Source organism: Protopterus annectens, chromosome 3.part1 (genome assembly GCF_019279795.1).
Source record: "Protopterus annectens isolate FY-2018-M chromosome 3.part1, PAN1.0, whole genome shotgun sequence".
In the NCBI taxonomy this organism is placed as follows: Eukaryota; Metazoa; Chordata; order Ceratodontiformes; family Protopteridae; genus Protopterus; species Protopterus annectens.
Window position 1 is genome coordinate 1,909,062,865 of NC_056732.1, and position 27,358 is coordinate 1,909,090,222.

The following is a 27,358-nucleotide window of genomic DNA, read 5'->3' on the forward strand; positions in this document are numbered from 1 at the left end:
GTTTTTTTTACAAGAAATCCAACTATGACCCTGGACTCCTGAATGCCCCAGCGCTGCACCTAAAAGCGTGTACCCTCACCAATGTCTGCCATAGTGCCTGCAGTGATGAGCTACAACTGGTTCTGGCTGTATTCCCACCTGCAATGTTTAAATAGGGCTGAATTCCTGCCCTTTGCCATGATTGGATAATTTTGAATATGCTGAACTAAGCTAAGCTACGGAAAAACCCGCTCAGCTAAGCTAAGCATTGCATACCAATGAGCATATCCACTTAGCTATGCTAATTCTTGCTTAGCATTTAAGGTTAAGCAATGCTTACACTGGCTAAGCTTAGCTGAGCACAACTTTGCATCATTCAGCTTTCATTTTATGGACTATCAGGATTGTGGGGTTCATTCCTCATTAATTACATATTATGATATGTATGTTGACCTTCCCTAACATCCCCCTATGTGCTTTCATTACATTTCATTTTGTGTGACTATACTGTATGGTATATGGGGGGTTCACAAGTTTCTTAGACTAACACCTCACATTTGGACCTACTACACTACTCTGGTGGACAACTATATATTATTTACTGCCTAACTATAAAAAAAATAGTACTGCTTTCATATATAAAAGTGAAAAGCCTTCATTGGGGATCGAACTGTGAATGACTTCATGCAAAGCTGACATTCTAACCAATACACTATCTTGCTTTGTAAATTTGGCTGTATATTTCTATTTAGCTCCTTGGGATATGTAAGCTAGGCTGAACATAGCTGCATGAAGCACACATCTGCTCAGCTACACTTAAACTTTATTGGGGACAGAAAAAAAAATAAATGTGTTTTATTTTTCTTTACTTTAGGGTATGCACATTTCTGCCTCTTAGGGCAGGACATCTGGACAACTACATCATACATGGGGGAATAATTATTTTAAATGTTCCTCTCAGGAACAAACTTACTTATTTGGTATGTCAGCATGTACAATGGCATACTATTCTGGACATTGTCTGTGCTGGACCATTGTGGGGGGCTGTGCTTCTGTGTGTATTTTACTGTATTTTGTCCGCGGACACTGTTATGTTATTTTCTCCTATATGGAGGTATGCCTCTCATATGTCTAGACTTAGGAGAGATGCCATTAATTTGTTTTCAAAGTTTTGCTCCATCATTACTAAAATAAATTATTTTGAGAAGTTTTAAGTAAGTAGTACCATCATCTATAAATGGTTTCTGCCCTAGTTAATTTTTGCTTTGCCTGTAACATAGCAGATAAAACCTGAGACATATGCAGGTAAAAACTACTGTAAGTTCTATGAACTGGAGGGCTCCCTACATCAGTAACAACTTGAATGACTAAAGTAAAGCTAGATCCTTGATCCAGTGCTTCTGAAGGTAAAAACGGTATGATATAGGAGAAGGCTGATAGGTGTACTGGGTAGTTGGATACCAAAACAACAAATGGGGTATCCTTGGGTAAATAACAGAGGAATTTACCTAACAAGCACAGCCTTGGTGAGAAAATTAGTACAAATACTGTTCTGAGAAACAAGGAGATGGGAAGAAGACAATTAATCACATATCACACATTTACTGAGATCAAGCATTAGCTGAGCAACACTCTACAAAACATCAAAGAGCTGAAGGCGACATGAAACTATTAGGAAATGTTCTTTTTTGTGCAAGGGTCTGTACTTCAGGAAAGAGTATCCTACTTACTGGAAGCACATACCTGGACTTCTGCAATTAATGTATATATATATATATATATATATATATATATATATATATATATATATATGTACACACACTTACATATATATATATATATATATATATATATATATATATATATAAAGTGCCTTCATGCATTACATCTTACAACCTAGGCAAATCTCTATTCTAAAACACATTTTAACACTAAACGTGCAAGATAAACATCCTCACAAATAAAACTAAGGGCCAGTTTCAATAAAGCCTACACTAAGTGTACACTAACCCCGGGATTCAGCAAGCTCTGCACAACATGCAGGAATAGTGCAAGAGCTGCTGCACGCAATATGTCTGCCTGAGCAATCTAAGATCGAGGTCCCGGGACATGCACAAGCGCTCCTACACTATTACCTCATGGACACCACTGCCATATGCTAATTACCTCATTTGCTGGTGAAAACCATGCAAATGAGGTGAATTAGCGATCCAACAAGCAGGCAGATGTCCGTGCAGGAATACTGTAACCTGCAGAAATGTATTCAGTAAGTAACTGAATACATTTCTGCAAACTACAAAACGGAGGCATGACAGCTCGAAATAAAGCATGTATTAGAACTATTAGGCATGCCAAACGGACAAATATATGGCCAGTGGCATTAAAAATAATTTTAATTTTATAAAATATAACTTTTTTTTAGCTGATCTCGGCCATTTAAGTATGGGGCAGCTTCACGTAAACGGGATTGTGCCGAAAATAAAAAAAAAAAAAAGAGAGAAAAATAAATTATAATAGAAATCTGCATTTGCCATTATAGTCAATGGCAAGCAGATTGGATGTAATGCCAGGGAATAGTGGTTGCTAAGGGGGAAGGCTCAGTGTAGGTTTAGTAACTATGGAGTAAGGCAGTGGGGTATGCAAATGAGGGAGGTTATACTGAATCACAGATTTCTTCTAAGAATCAGACTGCACCTAAACTTGTAGGTGCACCAACACCACCGTATAAGCAGGAGAGCTAGGTGACATCAAAAGAGGTTGTGTCATGCTTGCTGTAAACTCACTGGAACACTGTGGCCCATGTTTGCCCTTAGCTAAACACAGCTAAGGAAGGGAGTGTGTCTGAGCCTTATTCCATGAAATGCAGAGTGTGTTCGTGTCCAGGGGAGGGCCATTTCTACTTAAAACTGTTTACTTTAGCTAAATGTGTGTGTGTGGCATGCACCAGGTTTAATAGCAGCACTGTTTACATTTGAGCAGCGGATATGTGTGGCGTGTCTCAGGGCTTAAATGGGGACGAAATGGGAAGGGGAAACAGAAGGAAGGCAATTAAGGAGAATTAGCATAGCTGGCAGGTGGAATGTGTCAGAATCAGCAAATTACACAGTCAGCAGCCCAGCACAGTACTAAAACTAGACAAACACCTTTCAGTCTTGTTTTTTCCACAAACTCTATACCACTGGTGTACACATTCGGGGGAATTTTAGACTGACAAAACTAACAAAACATGTTAGGGCCTGCTGTCAATTTGATCTATCAGTATGTGGTAGAGACTAAGGGTGGTGAGGAGGAGAATGCTGACAACCGTAACACAGTGAGGAGGAGGAGAAGAGTGTACATACCCAGGGAAACCTACAGGGGTTACATGAGCTGGAGATAGTGGAGCATTATAGGATGGACAGGGACATTCTACAGAAAATTGTTGAGCTGTGCCCCACATCAGACACAGAACCAACAGAGGGGAACCCATCCCAGTGGATATCAAGGTATGTGTAGCCTTAAGAATACTAGCCACAGGTATCTTCCAAAAACCAACTGGGGTTATCATGGGGGTCTCACAGGCATCAGCATCCAGGGTACTCTACCAGTTCCTGGATGCCATGCTACCACATGCTGGTGAGCACATTAAGTTCCCTACCACCGGTGAGGAGTTGACCAGCAATATGCATCTCTTCCACCATATAGCAAAATACCCTGAGGTACTGGGTGCTATAGACTGCATGCACATCCACATCAAAGCACCACCCAGTGAGCAGGCTAGGGCCTACATAAACCACAAGGCCTTACCATCTATCAACTGTCTGGTTGTCTACAATAATCATGAATGTGTGTGCTGGCCGCCCTGGAAGCTATCATGACTCCCACATCTGGCATTCCTTGTAGCTGTATCAGGGATTTGATAGGGAGGGGGGACATCCCATAAGGACATCTGGTGGGGGGTGCTGGCTATGCACTGAAGCTGTGGATGATGACACCCATCAGAAATTCTCACACACACACACACACACACACACACACACACACACACACACACACACACACACACACACACAAGAACGCCATACTGAGGCACACGCACAAACCAGGATCATCATAGAGCATGTGTTTGGGATGCTCAAGTCACGGATCCGCTGCCTTGACATATCCGGTGGAGCCTTGCAGTACTCTCCAGCCACATGTCCACAAATGTTCACAGAATGTGCCATGCTACACAATATGATCCTGCAAAAACAGCTGCAGCAGGAATGCCCAGGCCTTGGCAAAGAGGCAATGCATAGCACACACACTGACATGGTAGGAACCCAGGGACTGACACCTCTCTCCGACTTGCACGTACAGTACAAGGGATGTCAAACATGACACTACCTGTAAATTAAACAAATAAACAGCAAAGGTTTGGCTCCACTATGTTCATAAAGCATCAAATATTCCACCAGGTTGTAATATGGTTGAGCAGCTCTCTTTATTCAGCACAAGCGCTTTCACAATAGCTTCATCAGGTACATGTGTACAGAATGCAGAACACACCTTATATACTAATTAAAATCACATGACCATTAAATTTAAAAAGATAGACTATTTACAAAAATGTTTATAAAACATTATCTAGGTCAAATTTTCATAAAATAAATATTTAGAAACATCTAATATATGGCAGCCAGACAATATCTTTCACTTAAACCGTCTAGATAAAGCTCTTTTAGACAGGATTGGTTTTATAGGTACAGATTCATTGAGGCCATGTCCAAAATTAGCCCTAAGCCTCACTATCCATTGTGTCTCAATTTCTTCTATCCTTACTCTAATGTTTCCCCCCTAATACTTGGCATATTCATAGCTAAAACTGTAAATTTAAAAAGATGCTGCATATCCGTATTAATTACATGTATAGCTAGTGCATTTAGACTATTGGATTTCTTTATATGGAATAAATGCAACCTTATCCTTTCCTTCAGACTGCGGTCCGTTTTGCCCACATAAAATTTACTGCATGTGCAGCAGATAGCTAAATAAACTACATGTAACGTATCACATGCAGCTTGTACTCTAAGACTAAAAACTTCACCAGTATCTGGATGCCTAAAAACATTGTCTTCATATATATACATGCAATAATTACATTTACCATAAGGTTTTGTGCCTCCATTCAATTGTGCAGTTGGAGCTTTCCTATAACAACATAATCTATCTTTCAAGGATCTCTTTTTCCTAAACGAAAACTGAGGCTTGTTGCCTACTATGTCCCTTATGAGCTCATCAGTCATTAAAATATCCCAATGTTGATTAATTACACTAGTATATGAAGTAACATCTCTAGTATAACTAAATGAAAAGTTCAGTTTACTCCTATGCCCTGCTTGCACTTTGTTTATTGGTGCTGAAAAATAAGGTTTAGCTACAGTATCTCTTAATCGTCTAACCACTGCTGAGTTCTCATTAATTATACCTGCTTCGTGGCCTCTTGCTGCTAATTCAATTTCAGTTTTTTGCATTTGTCTTTCAAAATCATCACTTCTAACATTCAATCTTGACGCTCTAAAAAATTGATTCCTGGCTACATTTTTAAATACATATTTGGGATGCATGCTGTTCTTTTTAACAATAAATTAGCATGACATTCCTTCCTATATAATTTGGTATAAATTTTTCCATTTTCATCTTTCTCAACATAGACATCTAAAAAGTTAATATACACTTCGGATACATTTACAATAAATTTCAGAAAATCACTTGAATTATTTATGTAACTTTTAAAATATTCCAACTGTGCTAGTGACCCCTTCCACAAAAGATAGAGGTCATCGACAAACCTTCTATAAATAAAATAAAATGACTGTAAGGGCATTTCAATATATGCTCCATTTCCCACACCAACATAACAGCATTAGTGTAACTATTAGAACAGGAACTACCCATAGCCACTCCATGTTTTTGTCTAAAAATCTTATCACTAAAGGAAAAAATATTGTTGTTGAGGACAATATTAAGTAATGTTGTTAATAGACTAACATCTGCTTCACTAAATTCATCATCTGTTTTTAATAATTTTGTTACATATTCTAAACCTGTTTTGTTTGGTATTACTGTAAATAATGAGTTTACATCTAATGTAACAAACATAAATTGATCTTTATATTTAAATTCCTGCTCAAATTGATATAATTCACGTAAAAAATGTTCTGTCTCTCAACACTATTGGAGACTTATCAACTAACTTCCTAAGATGTTTCTCTAAATAAATCGACAATGACTCAGTACTCCAATTATGTCCTGCAACTATTGGTCTTAATGGGGGCTTAGTAGGATGCTTATGAATTTTCGGTCTGCCCTGTATAATAGGTACAGTAGGATAGTGTGTGTAAAAATATCTAGCTAAGTCACTAGTAATCAGACATGCCATTTCTAAATACTTAATAGTGCTACATATAGTTTGAATCATGACTTCTACTTGAGATTGAGTGATAACATCATAAAATTTTATATCATTTAGCATTTCAAACATAGCTTTTTCATAGTCAAGTTTATTCATAATCACTATTTGCCCTCCTTTATCAGCTGGCATAATAACTAGTTCATCATTATTCTCTAAAGCTTACAATGTACAAAACTCATTTTTACTTAAATTGTGCCATTTATTCTGCTTTTTGTTCTCATTTCTCTGATTATATATACTATATATGTCAGAAATGCATATTTGCTCAAAGGCATTGATCAAGGCATTCTGTTTTGGTATGAAGGTACTTGGCCTTTTAAAGATATTAGTTGAAGTTTGCATTTCTCCAAACATCATTTTTAAAGTTAAATTACGTGCAAACTTTTTAACATCAAATATAGCATCAGTTATAGACATGTCAGCAGCAGGTATAAAAGTTAAACCTTTCTCTAAGACACTATATTCAAATTCAGTTAAAATGTGTCTAGAGAGATTATGAACTAGTTGCTTACTTGACACGTTTTTTGAAATGCTCTTTTGATCATATATGAATTGTCCAGTTCATCGTTCATCTTCCTCTTGTACCTGGTAGTACTTCTGCCTCTCCGTTGGTTCAATTGCTGCCTCCCTCTCCTGTTGCTCACAGATCTGTCCCTCATAGGGACAGGAAAATGTAGCCCCAACTGCTTGCAATCATTTAAAAAATGATGACTCAACTCTTCTTCTATGCCTACATTTGCTGTTATATTATCAGGTACTTTATGGACTTCCGCTCTAATAACAAATGTCATTTTCTTGGCCCCCAGTACTGTGTCAGCAAAAGTTTTCGCTACATCCAATGTCTCTGTATTAATTGCTGTTTGCGTTGGCTGATTTAAACTATCTGCTTCGTTGGATATATGTTGTACATCTGCTGCATTTCCCGTTTGTTGTAACATAGCATTAACAGCTAGATCTGCCTGCACCGGCGGATCCAATAACATAGTGCATGCACTATTTTCAAAATCACGTGGCCAAGTAAAGATATTACCGGCTACAAAGTCCTTATGGTCTCTTTGTAATTTGTTAAGTTTATTTTGCAACAATCTCCTGGCATATGTATTAACATTGTCTATTGTATCTACTAGTGATTTAAACAAGGCAGTCGAACTATATTTCTTACAGATGCTGACATATTTGTTTGTAATGGCATCTAAAACAATGGCTTCTTGTCTTATCGCTGCTGTTATAAGTAATTTCATATAATTAAAGCTAGTTGCAAGATTCAATTGTTGCCATTCACTTAATAGCTGCTTGTCACAATCAGTTTGCGCTGGCATCTTTAAAATTCTTAGACCCCTTGGCACAATCTTTTCCGACAAACTAGCTTCTAGATGGAATCTTTCATATTGTACTCTTTTCAACTTACATAAATCTTTCTCCAAAGTAAACAGATCACTTCTTAAAGCTAACAAGTTGACATTTATATTATCTTCAGTCAAAATTGGAACATTTGATTAGTGGATTTTCACAGTCACTTACTTTGGAAATAAAAAGATTTACGTTCTTTTCAGTCCATTGCGTATCTACAGTTGGTGTATAATCCAATTCAACTATTCCAGCTCTAGTAGCCATACTCCTAGTGCTTGTAGGAAATACAAAAAAAGTCACTAAATATATAAGCAAAAGTATACCTACAAAGCACTGAATACCTTTGCATACACATGTAAAAACATAAATTAAACAAATAAACAGCAAAGGTTTGGCTCCACTATGTTCATAAAGCATCAAATATTCCACCAGGTTGTAATATGGTTGAGCAGCTCTCTTTATTCAGCACAAGCGCTTTCACAATAGCTTCATCAGGTGCATGTGTATAGAATGCAGAACACACCTTATATACTAAGTAAAATCACATGACCATTAAATTTAAAAAGTCTATTTACAAAAATGTTTATAAAACATTATCTAAGTCAAATTTTCATCAAATAAATATTTAGAAACATCTAATATATGGCAGCCAGATAATATCTTTCACTTAAACTGTCTAGATAAAGCTCTTTTAGATAGGATTGGTTTTATAGGTACAGATTCACTTGAGGTCATGTCCAAAATTAGCCCTAAGCCTCACTATCCATTGTGCCTCAATTTCTTCTGTCCTTACTCTAATGTTACCCCCCCTAATACTTGCCATATTCATAGCTAAAACTGTAAATTTAAAAATATGCTGCATATCCGTATTAATTACATGCTTAGCTAGTGCATTTATACTATTGGATTTCTTTATATGGTGTAAATGCTCCCTTATCCTTTCCTTCAGACTATGGTCCATTTTGCCCACATAAAATTTACTGCATGTGCAGCAGATAGCTAAATAAACTACATGTAACGTATCACATGCAGCTTGTACTCTAAGACTAAAAACGCCACTAGTATCTGGATGCCTAAAAACATTGTCTTCATATATATATATATATATATATATATATATCTACATGCAATAATTACATTTACCACAAGGTTTTGTGCCTCCATTCAATTGTGCAGTTGGAGCTTTCCTATAACAACATAATCTATCTTTCAAGGATCTCTTTTTCCTAAATGAAAACTGAGGCTTGTTGCCTACTATGTCCCTTATGAGCTCATCAGTCATTAAAATATCCCAATGTTGATTAATTACACTAGTATATGAAGTAACATCTCTAGTATAACTAAATGAAAAGTTCAGTTTACTCCTATGCCCTGCTTGCACTTTGTTTATTGGTGCTGAAAAATAAGGTTTCGCTATAATATCTCTTAATCATCTAACCACTGCTGAGTTCTCATTAATTACACCTGCTTCGTAGCCTCTTGCTGCTAATTCAATTTCAGTTTTTTGCATTTGTCTTTCAAAATCATCACTTCTAACATTCAATCTTGACGCCCTAAAAAATTGATTCCTGGCTACATTTTTAAATACATATTTGGGATGCATGCTGTTCTTTTTAACAATAAATTAGCATGACATTCCTTCCTATATAATTTGGTATAAATTTTTCCATTTTCATCTTTCTCAACATAGACATCTAAAAAGTTAATATACACTTCAGATACATTTACAGTAAATTTCAGAAAATCACTTGAATTATTTATGTAACTTTTAAAATCTTCCAACTGTGCTAGTGACCCCTTCCACAAAAGAAAGAGGTCATCGACAAACCTTCTATAAATAAAATAAAATTACTGTAAGGGCATTTCAATATATGCTCCATTTCCCACACCAACATAACAGCATTAGCGTAACTATTAGAAAAGGAACTACCCATAGCCACTCCATGTCCAGAAATCCAATAGTAGAAATGCACTAGCTAAACATGTAATTAATATGGATAATGCAGCATATTTTTAAATTTACAGTTTTATCTATGAATATGCCAAGTATTGGGGGGGGGGGTAACATTAGAGTAAGGACAGAAGAAATTGAGGCACAATGGATAGTGAGGCTTAGGGCTAATTTTGGACATGGCCTCAATGAATCTGTACCTATAAAACCAATCCTGTCTAAAAGAGCTTTATCTAGACGGTTTAAGTGAAAGATATTATCTGGCTGCCATATATTAGATGTTTCTAAATATTTATTTGATGAAAATTTGACTTAGATAATGTTTTATAAAAATTTTTGTAAATAGACTATCTTTTTAAATTTAATGGTCATGTGATTTTAATTATTAGTATATAAGGTGTGTTCTGCATTCTATACACATGCACCTGATGAAGCTATTGTGAAAGTGCTTGTGCTGAATAAAGAGAGCTGCTCAACCATATTACAAACTGGTGGAATATTTGATGCTTTATGAACATAGTGGAGCCAAACCTTTGCTGTTTATTTGTTTAATTTATGTTTTTACGTTTGTATGCAAAGGTATCCAATGCTTTGTAGGTATACTTTTGCTTATATATTTAATGACACTACGTGTGCCTTACCATGTATAGGAAGTGTACTGCATGCATCCGTCATAGTCAGCCCCCCAAGCACCATTCCCCACAACTGCCTCAGGCACAAGGTATGTCAGTCTCCTTAACAATTACTGAATGAAGTAGTATATTGTGATAGTTATATCTATGGTATGGATGCAAGCATGCAAGGGAATTGGGTATTGGATGGCTGAATGGGACAGCAGCAGACAGCTGACAGCTATATGGGACAGCAGGAAATCCACAGCAAATACTAATGTTGCGATACTAGGCAGTAGTACTCAAGGTGACAGCTCCCACTGCAGTACATGTGGTGGCCCAACTAATGGGTGTCCATAGATAACACACATGGATGTCAATTAGGGTTCCCATACCCACCCCCAGCCTCACCCAGCAGGACAGGTGTAGATGACCATAAATAAAGGTTGGGCAAAGGCACACAAATGCTGGCAATGGTGAACAGCCCTCCTACAGACCCTAACAAACATACTACATCAGGTCTGGCAGTTGTCGTATAGTTCCAAAGGGTAAGAAGTCAGAAACTGAAATGTATGCCATTACACTCTATCCTGTGTACTCTACTGATATGCCTCCAGTCTGCAAGATAGGTCACAATACAATACTAAATGGAAGCAAACAGAGTATAACTGAAATACAAGCACAGTCAATGCAAATGTGTAAAGTCATCAGGTGTGCACCCTCCCCAACCCCATGTAGAAATGCAGTAACATGTAGGTATGTAGAGTAATATTAGTGGAGCATAGATTGCCAGAGCTGTCCCAATCAACATGATAAATTGGTGCATGTCCACAATATGCAGGGGTCAGTGTGCTAAGTTTGTGTGTATAATATTGTCTGGATGTGTTCAGCATGTAGGCCTGTATGTTGTGTCTCAGTAGCCTAGGTACAGTACTGTGGTTGGCAGGGCCATATTCCAACAACTGCAGTGCCAACCAATCTGCTTCTCATCTACACCCATGTTAACAGTTGTACACACTCACTGTCCAGATGTCAATATCTGTCACCGTCAGAAAGCTGGACAGGCCATGAATGGGGGTCCATACATAGAAACAGTACACAGGTGGAAGTGTACTACGCAGTGCCTATAAAATAACTCTCAACTGTACACAGCTTTGGAATTATATACAGAGGTTAGCATCACATTAGTTGTCCCTCTACTATGGAATACTGGTTGTCTGGCCAATCACTGGCAGACCACAAAAAACACAGTTATAAAGTAATGACAGACTGCCGATGTTCACACACAAGGCAGGATAAGGAGAAGGGCCCAGTTATATCTGTGAGGCAGGAGCCATAAGCTTCCATATCACACATGCACTCAGTTCACCCCCCCCCCAACAGCCACAGGTATCTCACTTGCCATATCTTTGCTGTTGGGAATGATTACAGAATCACCTCACTTCTTTATGGGAATACACACATGATGCATCATGCTGAATAGGTGTACCATGCAGGTGTGTCCCTAGCTGTAAGAAGAACCCTGCCCACATCCAGACTGATGGATCACTATGAACAGGAAGGATTGCCAGTAACACCTCACCCACTTACCATTGTCACCCCAGGAGAATCCACTGGCCTGCAGCCTGGGAATGTATGAGTGACAGAATGCACTACTGGCCTGCTACAGATGGCCTTCATCACTCTCACATGGCCTACTGGAGTCTGGGAAATGCCCATGCCTCACCCATAGTGCCATTGTACAGAATGTCATGGGGTCCTAACTAACAACCTAACACAGTAAACAGAAAACAAATGCAAGGTCATGCTGCCAAATGCCATTAGCATGCCTCTCCATGTCCTAGTGTAAGAACTGTGGACCAAGCCATAAATACTGCTGGGATAAAGGTCCAACTACAGGGATACTTCTGAGATATTGCTCCCATAATGTTAGGAACAGGAGAGAATAACAGGGGGGGGGGGTGTAGAAGCATGGATGCCATGGAGTGAGTGAAGTCTGAAACTCTGTCTGCTCATACTTCCCCTAACTGCAAACTCATGAATGAATAGCCACAAACCTGCTTGTAAACCACAATGTGAATGGAAACTGACCAGATATTTGAGTCCTGGCTCAGGATAACCTGGGCAAATCTGTACAGCTGAGAGGTGGGCCCACAGCAGGATATGGCCATTCGGTTAAGTTGAGAAATGCACAAGAAGGGGAACCCCAGCCAGCATTGCACCAAGGTGCTGGACCATTTATACAGACCTATCACTCAATTGTCTGTAGCCACCACTCCACAATGGTAGAATTGTGCCAGAATGTCTAGCCTTTGCCAAAGAATATTGGTCTCTGCTTCACTCATCTTGTAGTTCCCTGATAAATAACTGCGAGCAACCAATGATATCTGCCAGTATTGATTACACAATACATTACAGTGTAAAACAGTACATATGTCAGAAAATCTATGCTAAAACCAAACATGTTACACAAGCAACACAGACAGTAAAAGGAAGCATAGGTACACACAGTATCCCCCTATGTTTGGCCCATTGTGTCTCCATATTAGCAACCTATCTACAGATATCCTGCAAAAACTGGTTGCTAGGTATAGCTGTAGCACACAAAGTCCTGGACTGGAGTGCAACTCTCCCTGGAATGGATTCCCACACTCAATATAGAAGGTCATATGGGCATGCTCCTACACTTAGACATTAGAGAAATGAAGCCCATGTCTCACACCACAGTGGACTACAGATATCTGTTATCTGCAGATGTTTGCGCACACACACCAAAATGTAAACCATTTGGTCTTCACATACAAACACAATGGACAGGAAATCTCACAGCCAGCTGTAGGTGGCAGATATGTGCTAAATCTGCATCCATTTTGTGTGATACACACACATATCTAATGCCAACATACTACAATAATTCAAGCATACACACACATAGATATGGGGAGGACAGAGACAGACAGTGACAGAGACAGTCCCATTATGAAGCCTTTCTCATCCAGTACACATCCCATAATCCCACTTGACAGTATCAGCTGATATATGTCACCTTAGATGTACCTTTGGGCAAGCTTCAGATCTGTAAGCTCAATAGATCATGTGATAAATGCATAACATACTAAAGCAAATAGGTAGAAAGATAGGGGTTCTAATCTCAGTCCTGGCAAGTGTGTGCATGGAAATTGCAGTTTTAGTCCATACCCACCCAGTACACATCCCATTTCCCTGTATCACAAGATGTGCTTAAGTCATTCAGCATAGAAATTCCTTTTGTTAGCCCTAAGCCCTATAGGCTCTGTGGTGCTTTGGATAACTGTGTAACACTAGAGTACAAAGAACTATTTATGTAGCAGTTCTAATCTCGGTCCTTTACATGTCAAATATAAAGGTGTGTGTGTGTGTGTGTGTGTGTGTGTGTGTGTGTGTGTGTGTGTGTGTGTGTGTGTGTGTGTGTGTGTGTGTGTGTGTGTGTGTGTGTGTGTGTGTGTTTGTAGGTTAATGATTTTGAGGCTATTCACACTCAGTACACTTCCCATTGCCTTACTTTAGCACTCCTGCTGATCTCAATCACCTTGAAAGATCCCTTTGGCCAACCCTCAGATCTATAGGCTCCATGGCACTTGCAATAACTGCATAATACTATAGTACAGAAAACTAGTTAGGTAGGAGTTCTAATTCCAATTCTGGCAAATATTAAAATGTGTCTGTGTGTTTGTAGGTTAATGATTTTGAGGCCATTCATAGAGTCATAGAGTTATAGATTAGTACTAGGCTAACTGCCCTTGTGAGTCATTTTAAGCCTAACCAATTATCTCCTGTGAGATTCAAACCATGTGCCCTGTGTTTGTAAGGCAAACACCTTAACCATTAGGCCACCCTCCCAGTATACTTCCCATTGACCTACTTTAGCACGCCTGCTGATGTCTGTCACCTTGAAAGATCCCTTTGGCCAGCCCTCAATTTTATAAGCTACTTGGCGCTTGTGATAAATGCATGATACTATAGTACAGCAAACTAGTTAGGTAGGAATTCTAATCCCTGTTTTGCCAAATATTAAAATGTGTGTGTGTGTGTGTGTGTGTGTGTGTGTGTGTGTGTGTGTGTGTGTGTGTGTGTGTGTGTGTGTGTGTGTGTGTGTGTGTGTGTGTGTGTGTTTGTAGGTTAATGATTTTGAGGCTATTCACACTCAGTACACTTTCCATTGCCCTACTTTAGCACTCCTGCTAATGTCTGTCACCTTGAAAGATTCTTTGGCCATCATTCAGCTCTATAAGCTCTGTGGCGCTTGTGATAGCTGCATAATACTATAGTACAGCAAACTAGTTAAGTAGGACTTCTAAGCCCAGTCCTGGCAAATGTTAAATGTGTCTGTATGTAAATGTGTTTGTAGGTTAATGATTTTGAGGCCATTCACACTCAGTACACTTCCCACTGCCCTACTTTAGCACTCCTGCTGTCTGTCACCTTGAAAGATCCCTTTGGCCACCCCTTAGCCCTATAAGCTCCATGTCACTTGTGATACCTACGTAATACTATAGTACAGCAAACTAGTTAGGTAGGAGTTCTGATCCAAGTTCTGACAAATATTAAAATGTGACTGTTTGTTTGTAGGTTAATGATTTTGAGGCCGTTCACACTCAGTACACTTCCCATTTTCCTACTTTAGCACTCCTGCTGATATCTGTTATCTTGAAAGATCCCTTTGGCCAACCCTCACCCATCTTAAGTTCTGTGGCACTTGTGATAACTTCATAACACTATATTTCAGCAAACTAGTTAGGTAGGAGTTCTATTCCCAGTTCTGGCAAATATTAAAATGTGTTTGTTGGTAGGTTAATGATTTTGAGGCCATTTACACTCAGTACACTTCCCATTGCCCTACTTTAGCACTCTTGCTGATGTCTGCCACCTTGAAAGATCCCTTTGTTCAGCCTTCAGCCCTATAAGCTACATGGTACTTGCAATAACTTTGTAATGCTATAGTACAGCAACTGGTTAGGTAGGAGATCTAATCCCAGGTCTGGCAAATATTAAAATGTGTGTGTTTGTATGTTAATACTTTTTAGGCCATTCCCACTCAGTACACTTCCCATTGGCCTACTTTGGCACTCCTGCTGATGTCTGTCACCTTGAAAGATCCCTTTGGCCAGGTCACACCCCCTTAAGCTCTGTGGTGCTTGCAATAAGTCCATAATACTAGAGTACAGTAAACTAGTTAGGTAGGAGATCTAGTCCCCGTTCTGGTAAATATTAAATGTGTGAGAGTGTCTTTGTAAGTTACTGATTTTGAGGCCATTCACACTCAGTACACTTCCCATTGCCCTACTTTAGCATGCCTGCTGATGTTTGTTACCTTGAAAGATACTTTTGGCCAGCCCTCACCCCTATAAGCTCCATGGCACTTGCGATAACTGCGTAATGCTATAGTGCAGCTAACTAATTAGGTAGAGGTTCTAACCTCAGCCTTGGTAAATTGAAAAGTGTTTCTGTTTGAGTGTGTGTATACCTGTTGGTTAAAATATTTTGTGCCCATACACATCCAGTACATTTCAAAGTGTCATACTTTACAAGGGCTGCTGATGTCACTCACCTTAGAAGAATGTTTGTACGCCCTTCTACCTATAAGCTCCGTGGCACATGTGATAAATGCATAACACTATAGCAGCAATAACTAGATAGGTATGGGGTTTGAATCTCATTCCTGGCAAGTGGTTGTGTCTGCAACGTTGTGATCCATATGCACTTGGGGCTGGGTTTTGCTACACTTTTGTGTGATCTACCCAGTACACTACTAAATGTCCACTGTACTGGGCCCACTGTTGTGGTAGCTGTGGACACTCTGCAGCCCTATTAGCTGCTTTACATGTGAAATAACTATGTAACAGTATGGAGTCAAAAACAAGATAGGTGGCTCTTCTATTTCTTTGATACAATTCCACACTCAGGAATCACAGACAAACACACTCATCTAGTCATCAATCTGTATGTCACTAAGTGGGCTGCAAACTGGCTCATGGATGGAACCCACAGTGTGAAAGCAGCGGACTCCACATCAGACTTCCAAACATTCATGAGTGGAATACCACAGGGTCTTGTCCTAGGTCCCCTATTGTTTGACATGTATGCCTCTGAAATCCAGCCCAACACGAATGGACTCTGGCTAACAATGTTCACAGACAATTGTAATTTGTGGGCTATGTCTACATCCCCATAATATATTAACATCCTGCACAAAGATGCCAATGACACCTCCAACTGTTGTCAGAACACTGGCCTTAGGCTCAATGGCAAAACATGTGTCCCAATCCACTGTTGAATCAATGTGCTTTCCACAAATGACTACACCGGTGGTAGTCCACTGGCCACAGGTGGCCTTATAGGAGGTCTGGGAACACAGGCTGACAGCAACGTCTGTTCTGACCACCACATTGCCACTGTGGACAGAAAGCCCTTCCATGTGGCACATAGCATAAATAAGGGTGTGTCATCCAGGAATGCAGAGGTCAATGTCACTCTTTACTCTCCCCTCATTAGGCCAATCATCAGCTACAATGGCCTATTTGCCGTGTAACTCACTAGACACATTCAACAACTGGGTAGGCTGCAAGTGTACCTCACATGTAGGACCCTAGGCATGAAACAACTGTCCTACGTGGACAGAGGCCAAAACCGCCAAATGTTCATGATCACATCTTGGCTACTTACAGGCAATCCCTGCTTGACTGACAATGCCATGCCTGCCCATCTGTGTTACAAATGTCATAGCTAGGAAACCCCAATCTGTATGCACCACATGCCATGGATACCTCACCCATGTTACCACATTCAACAGAACATGCTTGGGGACAGGTCCATAAGCCAGACACTGGCCAAGTTATGTGATATATGTTGCATACATGTTAATAGGAACGATTCACTGGCCCTCTTCAAGTGAAATCCAGATGAGTGGATTGTGAATTTAACTGTCACCCTGGGGATCCCACAAGTGGCAGTAGTTGACAGATGCACTGCTGACAAATGTCAGGTGGCATGATGCCAGATTACTCCCATGGGCTAGGCTTGTAATGGTTCCATGCCCATTAGCCTGGTGCACACCTATGAACACTGAACCTATGACACATTACTGGCAACCATGTGTGTGTGTGCATATGTGTGTGTGTGTGTGTGTGTGTGTGTGTGTGTGTGTGTGTGTGTGTGTGTGTGTGTGTGTGCATGTGTGTGTGCATCACTGTGTATACACGTGTTTATGAGCATGTAAACCTGTAGGTGATATTACTCTGTGGCCCTTCTCACCCACTCCACCCCCTATTGCCATACATTGTAAGGGCTGGTGATGTTATTTACTGTAAAGGTACCTTGTGACACTCTTCACCCTATAGGTTCCATGGAGTATGTGGTAACTGCATTACACAATACTAAAAATGACTAGAAAGATGGAATTTCCACCCTGAGTCCTAGGAAATGTGAGTATGTGTGTGTGAGTCTCTGAAAGTGTGTTTATTTGTTGCAGACAGCATTTGAGGGCTTATTTGCCACACACACTGCACATTGCCATACTTTACAAGGGATGGTGATGTTGCCCACATTACAGGAGCCATGGAACAGTCATCACCTTACAGGGTCTGTGGTGCATGCAATTAGGCAGAACACATTAATACCAATAACCAGATAGGTAGGGGTTCTAATCTCATTGCCGGCAAGTGGGTGTCTGTGTGTGTACAAGACCAATATTCTGGTAGCATGTCTGAGTTAGGAATGTATCTATTGGTTGGACATTCTTAACAGTTTTAGGCCACGGTACTCCCAGCACATGTCCAACATTCCACTGTACAAAGGTTGCTTTTTACATCAACTGTAGAGGTATCTGTACACACTCCACAGACCTATATGCCCTGTGCTGTGTGCAACAGCTATTTAATTGTATGAAATGAACAGCTACAGAGGCAGGGCATTGGTGTGTACAGCAGTGTTTGGTAGTGTGTGCACGCATGTGTGACAGTAGTATGTGACAGTAGTATGAAAACTGTCACATCAACTACACCACCCATTGCCATACCTTACAGGAGCATTTGTTGTTAATCACTAGGCATGTATTTTGGAAACACAACAAACTCTGAGCTCCATGCCCCCCGTGATAACTACCTAGCACTGTACTACCGCTAACTAGATGGGTGGGGGTTTCAAACCCAACACTGGCAATCGTGTTCCTGTGCGTGTGTGTGTGTGTGTGTGTGTGTGTGTGTGTGTGTGTGTGTGTGTGTGTGTGTGAACAGTATTCTGTGTGTGTGTGTGTGTGTGTGTGTGTGTGTGTGTGTGTGTTGTATTGACAAACCTTTTGTGTGTGCCACCCAGTACACTTCCCTTTGTCCACTGTACATGAGCTGCTGGCATCAGCCACCATGCAGTTACTTGTATACGCCCCTCAGCCCTATAAGCCATTTGGCACATGCAATAATTGTTATACAGACCTTTTAATTGTGTACAGCTGTATCCTGGATATGACACAGTCAATGTGTTACCACACTGCTGTACCCCTTGTAGAAAAGGACTGCAGGGCTACATCCTGACACACAGACACCTAGAACATAAACAGAATACATTATGGAGACCACATTCAGTCAGTGTTTATAACAGCAATAATGCATCATGGCTGGACAGTTACACACTCTGATGTGTAACCATTAAACATGCTGTCTGACAACACTTTACACAACATTACATTGCTAAACTGTACTAAATTCACCCTGTGCATCAGAATCATATTAGCATATCCCTGCATTGATGGTACGGATGACAGGGATGTGGCACAGGTATCATATGCACAGGGTGTGGTGTGGGTTTGCCAGAGGCCTAGGCTGAGCCAATTGGTTGACATCATGTGCGTGGGTTAGGGGGTTGTGTATTAAATGGGCCATGCAGAGTTGGTGTGTGTAAGTATAGATGTGTCCTAGTTGTGATGGTGATGTTTGTGTATGTGGATGCACACAGTTCTGCCATGTTGCTGCCCTATACAGGAGTATGTTGGACAGCTGCGGACCATACATGGCAGGGTGTACCATTCACTGTGTCTGGACATGGGCACAGGAACTGGGCCTGCCAGGGGTTCCAGTGGCATCACCAGGCACAAGACCAGATGCAGTACTACTCCCTGATGATGAGTGCTGTCTGCTGGATCCGAGTCCCTGTTGGAACCGGCCAGGACCACATGCCAATGGCCTGCTGCATTGTAATGTGGACAGCAACCCCACTGCAGTCATGCTGCTGGTACTGCCACTATGGGAGCGAGAGCGAGATGTTGCACAGCCATGTAGACCTTCAGCTGTTCGTGGTGCTGTCCAATGTCCACGTGGCTGATGACCAACTCCCACTACATGCTCAAACACACACATCCCACAGTGGAGCACTGCCACCATCCCACCCAACCATCTATTCATGACCTCAGCATAATAATGGTGGGCATCTGCAAGATCAAAAATGTTGTCATGCATAGCAGGAACATTTGCCATCTGGACCCTGAGAGTCTATCTGGTGTAACATTCAATACGTGTCTGTGCCTCCATGACTGTCCGGAACATGCATCTGGTGACACCTGCTGTGGCACTTTTGGCAGGGGCATGATGGGCAGGAGTCCTCCTACAAGCACCCCTGCCCATTCACCTGTGTGGGACCTCACCTGTTATCTGGCTATGGCTAGTGTCTACAGACATATTTACCATAGTCACCACACTTTCCTGTTCCATGCCACCACCCACCAGCTGTCCCTCATCTATGGCCATTGGTGATGACATATGTCTGGGCACTGTGACTGTGTGCGGGGGTAGAGTAGACAAATGTGGGATGCCAACCAATGGCACAGATTCATCCCCTGACAACCCTGCCTGTGCCTCACTATGCCTATCGTCATTGTCAGTTTCTGCAGAGACACTGACATCAGTTTCCCTGCAAGAGGGACCCTGACCCTGATCGCCAGCTGGGATGGGAAGACAATATATTTAAATTAATACCTGTACGTTATGGTTTACCTACACACACACACACACACACACACACACACACACACACACACACACACACACACACACACTACACACACACACACACTACACACGCACAGTTAGAGGTGAAATGGCAGAAAGATATTACAGAGACCTCACATTACCCAACAGTTATGCACGACACATGACCCACAACATCATGCACTGCAGCCATTCTTAATCCTTATTTTTTGACATGCATGAGTCATGTTAGTAGGTGATGTCCCTTCCCCTGGAACACACCGCACCCATGTACACATTATTGCTATGCACGTGTATAGCACACTGGCATCTACTGTAGACCATACCTCACAACTGTACAAATCATTGCTGAATGTGTAAATGCCTGGCACTTATGTTTGCTCTGTTCCTCACAACTCCTATGTGTTTGTCTGGCACATAACTTGGATGATATGAGGACTGATGTCACTAATTAATGACATACATTTGATTTTCAGATCTCATTAACAGCAGCGAATATATGTGCAATCAAATCTGGTTACACCAACAACCTTCTAAGTTTAATGTGACCACATTACTGCATTTGAAAACATTACACTCCTTATATGTGACATATGACCTGTGCAATCCAATCAAAAAACTAACAAATGTGTTAGTTGTGAAGATACTGAATGAGATGTGTACAATATGGCAGTTGCATAAGTGAGAATACCCTTAAACCAATGCTTTGTTGAAGCACCTGTTAACTGAACTAGAGCAGTCACTCTTCCTGGGAAGGGGTATATTAGCATGGCACATCTTGACATGGCATTATTCGGAGAGTCTTCCCTACAAAGGTCCCGCAAATCTGTCAGATTGCAAGGCCAGCTCATGTGCACCGCCCTTGTTGGTCACACTGAGTGTTTACTATTGGTGTTGAGTGTTGGCTTTGTCTGGCCCAATTCATAACCTTGATCGTGTTCAGACAGAGCCATTCTTAGCTCATTTGGATGCATGCTTCGATTCATTGTCGTGTTGGAAGCTGAAACACATCTCCATTCTCAGCCGTATTGCAGATGCCTGACTGTTTTGGGCCACATGCGAGTGTTATTTGGAACTGTTCAAAATTCCCTCTGCCATGTCTGCAGGCCTAGTTCCAGCTAATGAACAGCATCCCTAAAGAAGGACACTGCCACCAGCAAGCTTCAACATGTGGATGGTGGTCCTCAGGTGAAGTCAGTGAACAAGAGGTGTTGCTTGTGCACAAGTAGCTTTAGGAATACTGTCTGTATGTTTGAACCTTGGTCTCATGACACCATTACACATTGCAATACATGCCTTTGGGAGACTTGATGTTATGTCTTGCTGCCTGTACACAGTGCTGGATGGTATTTGGTGTGGGTAAATGCTTCCATCTACTTACCCTACCACATAAGCCACACTTATGCAGAATCCAGGCAATTGTTGCCACATGTAGTACACAAGCAGTACTTTCCAGAGAGTCCTGCAACTCCCTCAGTGTTGCTGCATATTTCCTGGCAGCCTCCCTGATCAGTTCTCAACATGTCTTGTCATCTGTTTTGGGGGGACATCTGGTTATTTTCAACAGCACTGTTGTCCCATAGTCAATCCACCTGTACATGAATGCCTGCACTGTGTTCCATGATATATGCAATGCTGTGGTAATGTTGTTGTACCCTACTCCTGACTGATACCGTTCAGATATGAGATCCCTTTGACGCATTGTAAGATGTTTGCATGCCATGGCTACTTCTGTTGCAGGTGACTGAGCAAATGAAATGAACATACTGCTTGGACAGCAGACCATTAGTCAGTGTTACATTGAGTCCCTGTAATTGATGGGAGGTGTCTACCCAAGTAGAGTGGATGCTGTCAGTCCATCACAAGCTGCCTCCACAATAAGTTATTTGGAGGGTTTGCACACATATCCATCCAGCATATTGTAAGGTTTGTATACCCCATATTTGATGGACTAACATATCTGTCTGGCTTACAGGTTAATTGTTCATGTTATGGTCACATTACAGGTTGAAAAAGGTGTGGAATGCAATATTGTGGTCTGTCGTATATAAGATAAACTCGGCATCTTAATAGGCGTGTGTACACTGTTGTATCCACTGTTTAAGATTAATATTTCATACATGTCCCTACTGTAGCCCATTTGTTCCCCCCATTTTGTCGATCTCTGTCCAGACATCTTGCACTGACAGGTTGTCAGTGTGATGCCCGTGCACTGGCCTAGCAATCAAGGAGCCTCAGTCCTCACCACTAACACCAGTGAGGGCCATCTCATATAGGAGAAAGGATAACAAATACACACAGTAAAGTATGATTTCCCTTTAGAGCACACAGAGATTACAGTCAGTCTGGAGCTGGTTGCTCCCTTGCTCTCCAGGTCCCCAATAAGACTCCCCACTGGCACAGCTATAGGGTCCAGATCTCAGCTTAGCTGGGCTGGCTAAAACCTCCAGCACCCTCTCTGTCCAACCAGTGCTTTGTGCCCCTGCCCAAGTAGCTGACACACACACACTTTGAGATAAGTGTTTATACAACCACACAGACACTTCTGGGAAAGGCTGGCACAGATTCTCCAGCTGTGCCCCTATTACCCAGACTATACAGTAGAAATTACTGCCACCACCCAGCTAATAATTATCAGCTACCCAAAGGCCCTTAAAGGGTGTCCAATTATTACTGTGCAATATTATTATCCCACTGGTAAGTGTAACTAAACAGTCAAGGCTTATTAGAGTGGCTTGGTACAGTTTCAATATGTAAATGCAATGTACTTTAGAGCTTAAATTATGTCTACATAAAACAGCCACAGTTGAACGTTTAAAAATATTTAATAATAAATACTAAAAACACAAGACAATACTTTTTACTACACAGTGCTAGTCAGGAGTTTAGAGATCACAGAGAAATACTTAAAATAATTCAGTAGTATAGTTCTGACATCACAGAAAAACACTTAATCTAATCTTTCTAGTTTCTAGCTATTTCTAAGAGAAAACACAAGTCTAAAATACTACTTACATATAGAGCAGGGCAGAGTGCTGTGAATTGGATGGTCAAGACAAAAATGCTCAATGCTTTCTGATTCTGTTTAAATTGATATCCACTCCAGATTCACATTACATCAGTCTTCACACTTTCCTGGATTCCCAGGCTTAAGATACTACATTCTTTTGTTATCTTGCACCTGTAGGAAGCTACAGCAATAAAAGACATTCCACATATAAACTCTAGTAATTATATCTTAAGTTAAAACAATAGGCAGGATGCCTCACTCTTAGACACACAAACTCAGAATTTTAACTTTAAAGGACAGACATTAACTTCAAAGGACAGACATGAAATGCTTGACTTAGCTTTCTTACAACAGTGGGCAATGTTGCTACATATCTGAAGTTCAGCATTTCACAGCATATTCTTTCAATTAAGAAAACAAGCCTGCAGTTTACATTCATATTTACAAATGACAGAATTATCTGCAAAATTCTATCTGGCTAGGCTGGCAGCCTTCATCTATCTTCACCCACTCTTGACATATCATCACACTGAGGTATGCTACAGGAATGTTACATGACCTTCAAATATGTCCCCATGGTGACCACTGTGATGCACTGCAGTCAGCACCAACAAAAGTGAACATACACATCATGCATTATTAGCATGGCCTTAACATGCATGGGCTATTGGCAAACCACAACAAAACAATTCATTACTCACCAGCTATAGGCTGCTGTCCCACGTGTAGATCCAAGGGACCTAAACAGCTGTGGGAGAGAGGTACTGTCAGCAGACTCACATGTGGCCTTGGCATAGGGTCGAAGCAGCATTTCAGCACATTAACAGTACAAACCCCAATACTACAAAATATGCTGCCCATCATCATAGATGTATGCTACTGTTCATTACTAAACACCATCAACACCTACTATCTTATCTGACATATGCATGTAGAAACTATACGGATATAAATAGATATGCAACAGTATTCTAGTAATGTGCACTGGGGCCTTACCTGCACACTTCTCATCCATTGTGTGGGTGCAACCCACCTCCACAATGCTCTCCTCAGCTTCATATGGGATGCTCTGGGTGGGTGCCCCAAGGTTGGTGATGAGCTCCTCAGTGGGTGTCAGTGGAGGCTGGATGGCTGGTCCCTCACCTGTGGCTAGGCTGTCCTTCACTATGGCACCAGCACTTTGCCAGGCAAGACAAATGAGGTTCGTAGCATGATGCCAGACCTGCTCGTATCTTCGGTCGTGCAGGCTGACATCATTTACCCTGTGGACAAGAGCGTTCCACAGGGCAGTCCTCTCCCGCAGATCTTGAGGTGTCCTACTAAATAGAAGTTCATGCTGTTGGGTAACAGCTTCAATTATTAGTGCTGTTTCTGCCTCAGTGAAGGCAGACAGTCTTTGCCTTGGCATTGCACCTGGAAGACATAAACAGGAAAACACATCACAGGACCTCATAAAGTTGTCAAATTGCACATCAACAGTGGATATCAGTTGCCATCACTCACAACTACATCCCAGTGCTCTAATCTATTACAGCAATATCAGCTTGCTTTGCACTCCTGTCCTTGATGTGTCATATTCCTCACAGTGATGGACAGGTAATTGCATAATCCTCTATTCCTCATGTAGAGTGTGTAGAGGGATGACAGTGGCCATCCTCCTCGTGGATGGGGTGTGGATGGTGGCAAGTCTGTGTTTGACTATAGTGTGTGATGGAGCTGTTTGCACATGCCTGAGTTCATGTAGAAGGCAGACAGGGTTGTTATCAGGCTCCATGGAGACTTGCTGCTGTTGCCATTAGTAGGCAATATGTGCATGCTCACCATTGATGAGGGGTGGGGTGCAGTTGTTGTGCATATCCTGCTATACAAATGAGGGACAGTGTGGTGATGTTCCCACCTAACCTGTCTGATGCAGGTTGCCTCTAGCCATGGCATGCATGTATGAGGTGTACTTTACCACCAGTATAGGGTGAATTGTGTTGTTGCCTCTGATACTGGCAACATTTGTGGAGACACCTTTGTCCTTGTGATTGGCCTTGGTTGTGTGGATGTTTGATTTGTAGTCATGGTTAGCCTTACAGGGAGTCACCTGTGAACTTACATGCTTGCTCAGATACAGGTGGGCTTGCTTCCATGTTGTTGCCTGCACCTACATGTCCCTGTACAACCAATATAGCAACCTATTATGTGGTTTGTGTACTGCTGCTGGCTACCAAAGTGGATTACTCTACCTTGGTGGAGGCTGGTTTTACAGGTCAGGTACTGTTGGGTCCATACATCTACAGTGGATATAAAGTGTACACACCCCTGTTACAATGCCTGGTATTTGTGCAATTGAAACATGACACCACAATAACTCATTTCAACACAATTCCCACCTTTACTGTGACCTACAGCCTGTACAATTCAATTGAAAACAACAATATGTTCTGTGAAAACATATGTAAATAAAAATCAGTACAATATGCCGGTTGAAGGAATGTGCACACCGTTAAACTGATACATTGTTTAAGCATCTGTTGAGATGATTACAGCATTCACTCATCTTAGGATGCAGTTTAACATCATGGCACATCTTTACTTGAAAATAGTTGCCCATCTACCTTGCCACAGTGCTACAAATGTTTCAATTTGTGAGGGCATCTCTTGTGCAAAGCCATATTCATGTCAACACACAGATGTAGTCTTGGATGTAGGTCTAGGCACTGGCATGCACATGCCCAAACTGTACTTTGCATCTTGTGATGCCATTCCTTTGTTGATTGGAATGAATGCCTGAGGTCATTGTCATGTTCTAGCAGATGACTATATGTTTTAGGACAAAAATGATTGTTATTTGGAATTGTGCATAATTCCCTCCACCTTTACTAAAGGCCCAGTTCCAGCTTAAAAAAAGCAACCCCAAAGCATGATACTGCCACCATCATGCTTCACCAAGGAGATGGTGTTCTTTTTGTGATGCAAATTGTTGTTTTGGGCCAGACATACTTTTTGGAATTGTGGGCCAAAGGTTCAACATTGGTCCTATCAGACCATGCCACATGTACCAACATGCTTTTGTGAGACTTGATGTAGTGCCTGGCAATGCTTATCTGGCCCTGGATGTGTATATGAAAAGGCTTCCATCTTGGTACCCTGGCCCATAGGCCAGACATATGGAGAATAGAGAAGACTGTCGACAAATGTGGTATACACCCAGGACTTGCCAGAGATTCCTGCAGCTCCTTCAGTGTTGCTGTAGGTCCCCGGGCAGCCTCCATGGCCAGTTATCATCTTGTCATTTCATCTCTTTTAGATGGAAGTCCAGCTGTTTTCAGCATCACTGTTATCCCATATGTTCCCCACTGTTTGATGACTATCTGCACTGTATTCCATGGTATATCCAGTGCTGTGGACTGTTTTTCTACTCTTCTCCTGCCTGATGACTTTCCACATTGAGATCCCTTTGATGCTTTGTAAGCTCTCTGCAAAACATGGCTTTTGCTTTAGCAGGCAACTGGGTGAATGTCAAATAAATCCTAGTAGGACAGCTGAACATTATTTGTGGGTGATCAGAGTCTCTTTAATTGATGGCTTATGTGTACCCAGCATGATGGAATGCTGTGATTACAGGAAGAGGTGCATCAACAAGGTATTACTCTACGTGTGCACATGTATGCAACCAGCATATAGTACATGTGTTATGTTTAACTTGCCTCACCTACCAGATTTCTTTGATTTCAAATAGAATTGTACAGGTTATGGGTCACATTCAAGGTGGGAAACATTTTGAAATGATTATCTATGGTTTCAGTTTCATGCAGCACACATATGTGGCATCAACAGGGGTGTGTGCACTTTTGATACTCACTGTACATAGGTGTTCTTATAGCTGTTATTGGTAGGCATGGACAGAGGGACATAACACAGTTAGACACTTCTCTGATTACAACCTGATAATCATGCCTAGCAGATGATGTATAGATTTATGTTTGTTGTATGCACTGAAACTGATATTACATACATGTAAAC

The 27,358-nt window shown here is 41.2% G+C and overlaps 1 protein-coding gene across 2 annotated transcripts in view; it reads left to right on the forward strand.

Moving 5' to 3' along the window:
• The window catches only part of LOC122798822 (ubiquitin carboxyl-terminal hydrolase 47-like), an 831,248-nt gene that overhangs the window by 442,341 nt on the left and 361,549 nt on the right, over positions 1-27,358 (forward strand). The window lies entirely within an intron of this gene.